Below are 7171 nucleotides of genomic sequence, written 5' to 3'. Positions count from 1 at the left end.
TACACCACAAAGTTTAGAAAGATGTCCCTAATGTTGGATATCTCCCCAAAGAACCCAAATGTACCCCTCAAGTATTTGGCGGGTATACACCACCATCTACTGGATTAAGTGATGATGTTCAAGCACAAATCAGTGGATGAGGCTTGTGTACAAGCACAATATCTAAATAACATGGGCTTGAATAAAGCATAATCAAGTGGATTGAAGCAGAAGGAGAAAAATGACTCTTCTAAGGAGCTGAAGAAGAAATAGAGAGGCAAAAAAGATAAAAAGATGATAGCCACAACACATCAGTGCAAAGATTCTAGCAACCATTACAAACACTACAACGTTGATGACCATACAAAGGTGAAGTGTTGGAAGTTGCATCTAAAGGTATTTAACCCAAAAAACAATAAGAAAGACAATAAGAAGATGAATCTTATGGAACTGATTTGAGCAACCAAGTTGAAAGCATCTCAGATGTGGATGAGAAGATCATTTGTATGTAAGTGAAAAGGGAGGTGAATCTGAGTAGCCTCCATCAATAGGAAGAGAAATAAATGGAAAAACTCTTCCATATAAAGATATAAGTCAAGAAGACAAATATTGATGCTATATTTGACTCAGGATCATGGGAAAATGTCATTGCAACAAAATTGGTCAAGAAATTCAGATTGGAATTTCATGTTCATCCAAGACCATATGCACTGGGATGGGTAAATAAGGATGTAGAATTGAAGGTAATAAAATAGTGAAAAAATTGATTTGCCATCAATGTTGATTTTATTGATTTAAGTAGAACTAGATGTGGTTCCTCTTTATGTATGAAAAGTTTTGTTTGGGAGTCCTTACATGTACATGCGAGGTGCAATATTCATGTGAATAGCCAACTAGTATTGGCCCATCAGGGATGGAAAATTGTTCACCATCAATGCGCACAAAGGAAAGTAAAAAATTTCACTAGTAAGTTCCAACCAAGCTAAGAAATTAATCAGTTCCAGTAAGAAGTATGTTTTATTGTTTTTAAGAGAAAATCAATTTGTAGAAGAGTCAATAAGAGGCAAGGAATCCCTAGAGTGGTGTATTAAGAAGCAAAAAGAACAACTAGAAGAGTTTCTATAGGAATACATGGATGTGCTCCAAGAGTCTAAAGGATTACCACCTAAGAGGGAAGTGGAGCACGAGATCCAACTATTGTCAGACTCCCCATTGCCAAACATTTGGCTATATAGGAAATCAATTATAGAAGTAAGGTGAAGAAACAATTGTAACAACTACTATAACATGGTGTCATTCGACTGAGTAGATCACCATGTGGGTCACCCATCATCATTGTGCCAAATAAGGATGGGAATCGGCGAATGTGTATATATTATAGGGCTTTGAACAAAATAATTCTCAAGAAGGTACACCCTACCTAGGATATATGATCTACTAGATTAGTTACAACAACAAAAATACTTCACCAAGTTGGAATTAAAGTCTAGATATCACTAGGTTCAATTCAGAGAAATGATACCTAGAATATCACCTTCAAAACCAAGCAAGGTTTGTATGAGTGGTTAGTCATTGCATTTGGCCTATGTAATGCACCAACTATGTTTATGATAATAATGAATGATGTATTGGGCTCTTTTACAGATTCATTAATTATTATCTATTTGGGTGATATACTGGTATGTAGTGCTACCTGGGAGGAGCACATCTCACATTTTACGTAGGTGTTGGAGACATAAAAGAAGAACCAACTGCTAGCAAGTCTCAAGAAACATGAGTTTGCACAATATTCTTTGGTGTATTTGGGATATGTGATAGGTGAGGAGACCTAAATATAGATCCTACCAAGTTGGAAGCCATCATTAAATGGCCGATGCCTACTAATTTTTCTAAGGTCAGGAAGTTTCATCGGGGAAACCTAGTAAATGAGAAAATCCATAGCCTCATTTTTAGCAGTATAAGCACTGCTCCATGCCATAATAGCAAGTGGTTAGAGTTTCCATTGGAGAAAGGGTTAACAAAGGGATTTTGAGGAGATAAAGAAGAAGATCAATCAAGCACCAGTTTTGGCATTACCAAACTTGCAACAACCCTTTGAAGTGGAGAAAAATGTGAGTGGGTATGTTATGGGAGAATTATTGATGCAAGGAGGATTATGCTACCATTCTAAAGTATTTCATGGGGCAGTTATTAACTACCCTACCTATGACAAGGAGATTTCTTCCTTGGTGAAAGTTTTGGAGAGGTGGAAGCACTATCTGATGGGAAATGAGACAGTAATCCATATAGATCACTAGCCACTACAGTACCTACAGGCCTAGAGTAAGCTACAATAGACCATGCATTACAAGTGGATGGGGTTTCTACAACAATTTCATTTGGTGATTAAGTACAAGAAGGGAAATACAAACAAGTTGGCTGACATGCTTTCAAGGCCACCCACACCAAAGATCACAACTTTGGGAACTCTGATGCACATGGAGCCATTCACCCATGATGAATATAGAAAGGCATATTCAGAGGATGAAGACTTCAAGGAGGTGTTTCAGTAGTTGCAGAGTTAGAGACATGTGAACGATGGCGACAATATTGTTGACTACCATCTCCAAGATGGGTTAATCTACAAGTTGGATAAGCTATGTGTTCCTAAGGATGAGAGATTGCAACTGATTAGAGAGGCTTGCCTCCAATGTTGCAGGGCTCTTCTATGTAGGGAAAACCATGGCCAACTTGTATAGGCATGTGTATTGGTCCAAGATGTAAGAAAACGTTGCTAGGTTCTGTTGACATGGCGAATTTTCGCTATACCAACAAGGGGAACTAACCTAATCGCAAGCCCCAATTAGAACTGCTCTCTTTTGGAATGGCTAGTTCCAACGGGTTTTAAGGGACCCCGTAAACTATTAAATGATTTGAAATATTGCTTCTGGGAAGAAGGCTTCAATTAAATCAACAAAATTAAAACAACTAACCTATATGTATCAACTCCTATCTAAGCTATTTCTAACCACTCTAGTTTATATCCTAACTATCCTAACCTATCCTGCAGGAGCAAAACAAAGGAGGTTAAACATCATATATAAATCCCAAGTCCAAATGAATCAATTACTGGTCCACTTAAGAACAAGGTTGTATTAAATCCTAATTGCAATCCAATCATTCATATAGGAATACACATTCCATTTTATGGAAGAAAAGCTTGCAACTGATGTCTAACATAATTTTGAATCAACAACCTTTCATGATTTAGCCATGATGTTGAATCATATTCACATAACTAGGCATAACCATGAACTGCAACTTATCAATGTGCACAAGAAAAATAAATATACATTTGCATTTATGCCAGCAACAACATTCTGATCAAAACACATAAGAGAAGAGGAAAATCAATCTGAAACACAGGCTCCTCATTGAACCAAGCAGTCTCTCTTTATTCACAATAAATCAGAGCTATTTTTTCCAAACAAAAAGCCCCCCTCTCCTATCAGGAGGTAATACTTATGCAACCCTCCATGACCCTCCCTCTTCCATGACCTTTCATTACACTGGTCAGCGTATGCAGATGAGAACGATCGGTGAAATTGCTGACATGCCAAGGTCACCCTTGGTGGAGCGTTCTCCTTCCTGAGGAAATGAATGGATGCCTTTGGAACAGAGGAGGATTATGTATCATTTCTTAGCACCTGCGTGGAGTGGCTATCATTCTTTGTCATTTCTTGAAGGAAACTGAAGATGCTGTGCTCATCATCCCCACATCTGGCATGCTTTGTGATGTATCTAGCAACGATGACATCTTGATGGATTAGCGCTGTCATGAATGCTTCTACTGAACTGAAGGAGTGCCTCCATTATGCAGTTTGGCAGTCTGTGTTCCCTTCGCAGAATGTGTTTCGCAATGCTAACACCGGTAGGGCAGAGGTGTCATCCTGATACAACTCACCTTCATCCGTTACCAGGTTTGCTCAAATTTGCCTACAAAATAATCCATATCAGCTATGACGATGAGACATATGGCAAACAGGCCTACAAAACATGAATCTTGCGTTTATAACATCAAATGTGAAAGAATTCCCCTTTCTTTTTAATTTATGCACTGATTAAGTCCCGTGAATGTAAATCCGATTTACATTGCAAATCCTTGCAAAACATAGAGTGGAACCCAAAACCTAGACTTGAAATACTATGGGCGGGAGCCTATACCCTATTGGGTCCGCCATATGGCATTTCCCATAAAAAAGCCGCGATCATAGCACTTTATCAAATACACAAGAAACACGGTAAAAACATGCATCCGGGCCATATAGCCGGACTTCAAATTTTATATGCTCGAGCCTAGAATTATTGGTGGGTCTAGCGTATGGTGTCACGCCTTATGCATGAGCGCTAGACCCTGCCGATAGTGATTTTGCGATGGGGAGGGGCGGAACTGATAGCATATATATTATGTTTAATCAGATCGGTGGGTCCACCATATCGCATTTCGCAATATGCGTAGGCCTAGGGCCTGGCCGATTGTGATATGCGATTAGGCCGAACCCGATATATATATGTGTGTGTGCGTGTGTGTGTGTTTGTGTGTGTGTATGTGTGTGTGTGTGTGTGTGTGTGTGTGTGTGTGTGTGTGTTATTTAATAGCACCGACGGGTCTGCAGTGTATGATTTCCCTTTGTAAAACCTGACTTCAACGTTTTTTTCGAAAAAACAAGAAAGTATGGGAAAACCTGGTGTTCGGCCATAAGGCCGGACCTAAAATGTTATATGCTCTGGTCTATAATCATCGGCGGGTCCAGGGTATAACGATGTGCCTTATATATAGGCCCTGGACCTTGCCGATTGCGATATGCGATTGGGAGGGCGGACCCGATAGAATATATATCGTGGTTAATATAGCCGTCGGGTCCAGAAGACATACACGCCCTTTATATATATAGCTTTGGGGCTTGGTCGATAGCAATTTGCGATGGGGCTCCGGACTCGAAATATATGCATTTGGGTTAATAAAACCTGTCGGGTTCGGAAGCCATGAATGTGTTGTGTTAATTGCGATAGGCCCAAAAAAAAGGATTTTTGCATGTTTTGCGAAGTATTTCCACTATAAGGAATTATGATGGGAATAATGATGTGATAGAAGGTTTTGAGGGCTTAAAAGGTTTCAATGGGGGGAATGAATGGAGGGCTAGGCTGGGTGATGAATGAATCGTGCAACAAGGTCTATAAAGGGGGTCTTGACCGTTAAGAATTGATGATTTGGCTCGACAATGAGTTAAAGTCTTTGGGACTAAACAGATCATTCAGAGAGGTAGAAGACCAACTTTTAGGGGACCCATTCAAAATTACTGCCAAGGCAAGTTTGATAGGGTTGTGGTTATGGCCACAACAAATGGCGAACCATTGGGCAAACTAGTTATCTCTGTTTCCCAATAAACCTTGGATCAATAGAACATTAGAATGTTAGGATAAACTTGAAATGCAGACTATATAGATGAACAAGCATGGGTTCCACTTAAACATTAATTGCTTCAGGTGGGATAGAGACAAATAGCTTTTGCTTACTGATAGGATTTTGACAGGCATTCTCCAATAACAGTGTTATGGGGTTTATTGACCTTCCTTTTCTTATTTCCCACTTTCAAAAATCCTTTTGGGGCCATCACTGGTCTATCAATACCTATTTAGGTGTGTACCTCAGCTCTTTATTGCTCATAAAACATGATGTAGGCATGTTTATCCGCACTTTATATGAGAATTACAGTGCTAAATTTTCATTGATTGAATGGGGCACAGTCATGGATCATGCCATATTTTAAACCGCTTAAGCAAGGTTGGGCTTGCTGTGTCAACTGATACTCTAAGCCCAACAACAATCCTTACTCTAACCGGCTTCCCAAACAACCTATCCTTCCCGATTGGCACAAGGACTTGACATTTCATTTCTTTTAAATAAGTCCTTCCAGTTTCAGGCACAAGGACTAGAGCACAATTGGATTTGCCACATGGTATATGACAATGAGTTTAGCCCATGAAAGGAAATTTACTTGTAGATAACAAGCATTGGGCAATTTAGTGTGGTGGATGGGACCAATGGAGAATGACTGCAAACCCTACAGGAAAGTATAGGCTAGGTCTGAGTGGGATTTATTCAAAATGTAGCGTCCCTCCATGCCAGTCCAACTGTAGTTATACATTTTTTGTTTTCTAAAGATGCCCCTACATGCTCCAGATATCCAAGTTATCAACAGATCTTACCCAGTTCTCAACAGATGCCAATGAGTGGCTTGGTTTGAATTCCACAACTGATTTTCAAGTTCTCATGGGCTGATTGAAAGTTTGTTTGATTGTCAAAGTAATGGTGGATTTAGAAACAACAGACTCATTAGCAGGTTTGTGAGGAAGGGGGAGGTTGAAGGTGGTGAATGAGGGTGTTGGGTCCCTATAATACTAGTGATTACCCCATTACTATTGTAGTTATACCCCTTATTTATATTGTTGTGCCCCTATTACCCCCATATTGTTATTTCTGTGCCCCATAGAATCCCTCTATTGTTATTTTTGTGGCTTTATATTATTATTGTTAGGTCGGCTGGATTATATTGTGACTCCTTAGACTCCTATATATAGAAAGGAGGTTTTGTCATTTGTATCATCCAAGAATTGTTCATTTATGTAATGTAAAGGAGGTTGCCCCCTCGAAGAGGCTGAATTCTAAGGCGTGGATCTCTCTTTTCTATCTTTTTGTGAGCTGGTTTCATAACATTTGGTATCAGAGCTTTGGATTCTAGGGTTTCGCTGCTCCAAACAGGTCATCGTGGCATTTTCGCTATAACTTTTTTTCTGTGACGTTTCAGAAGTCGCAAAAAAAACCCATTTGAGAAGAATTGGCGCTGAACCTTGGGTCCGAATTTCAGAGCTTTTCGCGCGATATTTTCGGAGATATGATCTGAGGAAGTTGGTCTTTTTGCAGACTCCTGAATTACATTCAAAACAGGTGACCTGGGGAAAATCGTCATAACTTTCTCTCTGAGGATCGGATTGAAATTTCGTAAAAAGGTACAGAAAGAGGACGGACTGTAGTTTCTTGTATGTGTGTTTCAGATTCAAAGGTTGAAACAGTGACTCGTGGCACGTCGTACAAGTTCGCTCTACTGAACCAGTCTAAAAGCAAGTCACTGTGGGAGATTTCACATAACTC

The sequence above is a fragment of the Pinus tabuliformis genome, chromosome Q, assembly GCF_031772625.1.
Source record: "Pinus tabuliformis cultivar Carrire ecotype Pingquan chromosome Q, CPIR1, whole genome shotgun sequence".
NCBI lineage: Eukaryota > Viridiplantae > Streptophyta > Pinopsida > Pinales > Pinaceae > Pinus > Pinus tabuliformis.
The sequence above is the reverse complement of the archived record's forward strand: the minus strand, read 5'-3'. Positions refer to the sequence as shown.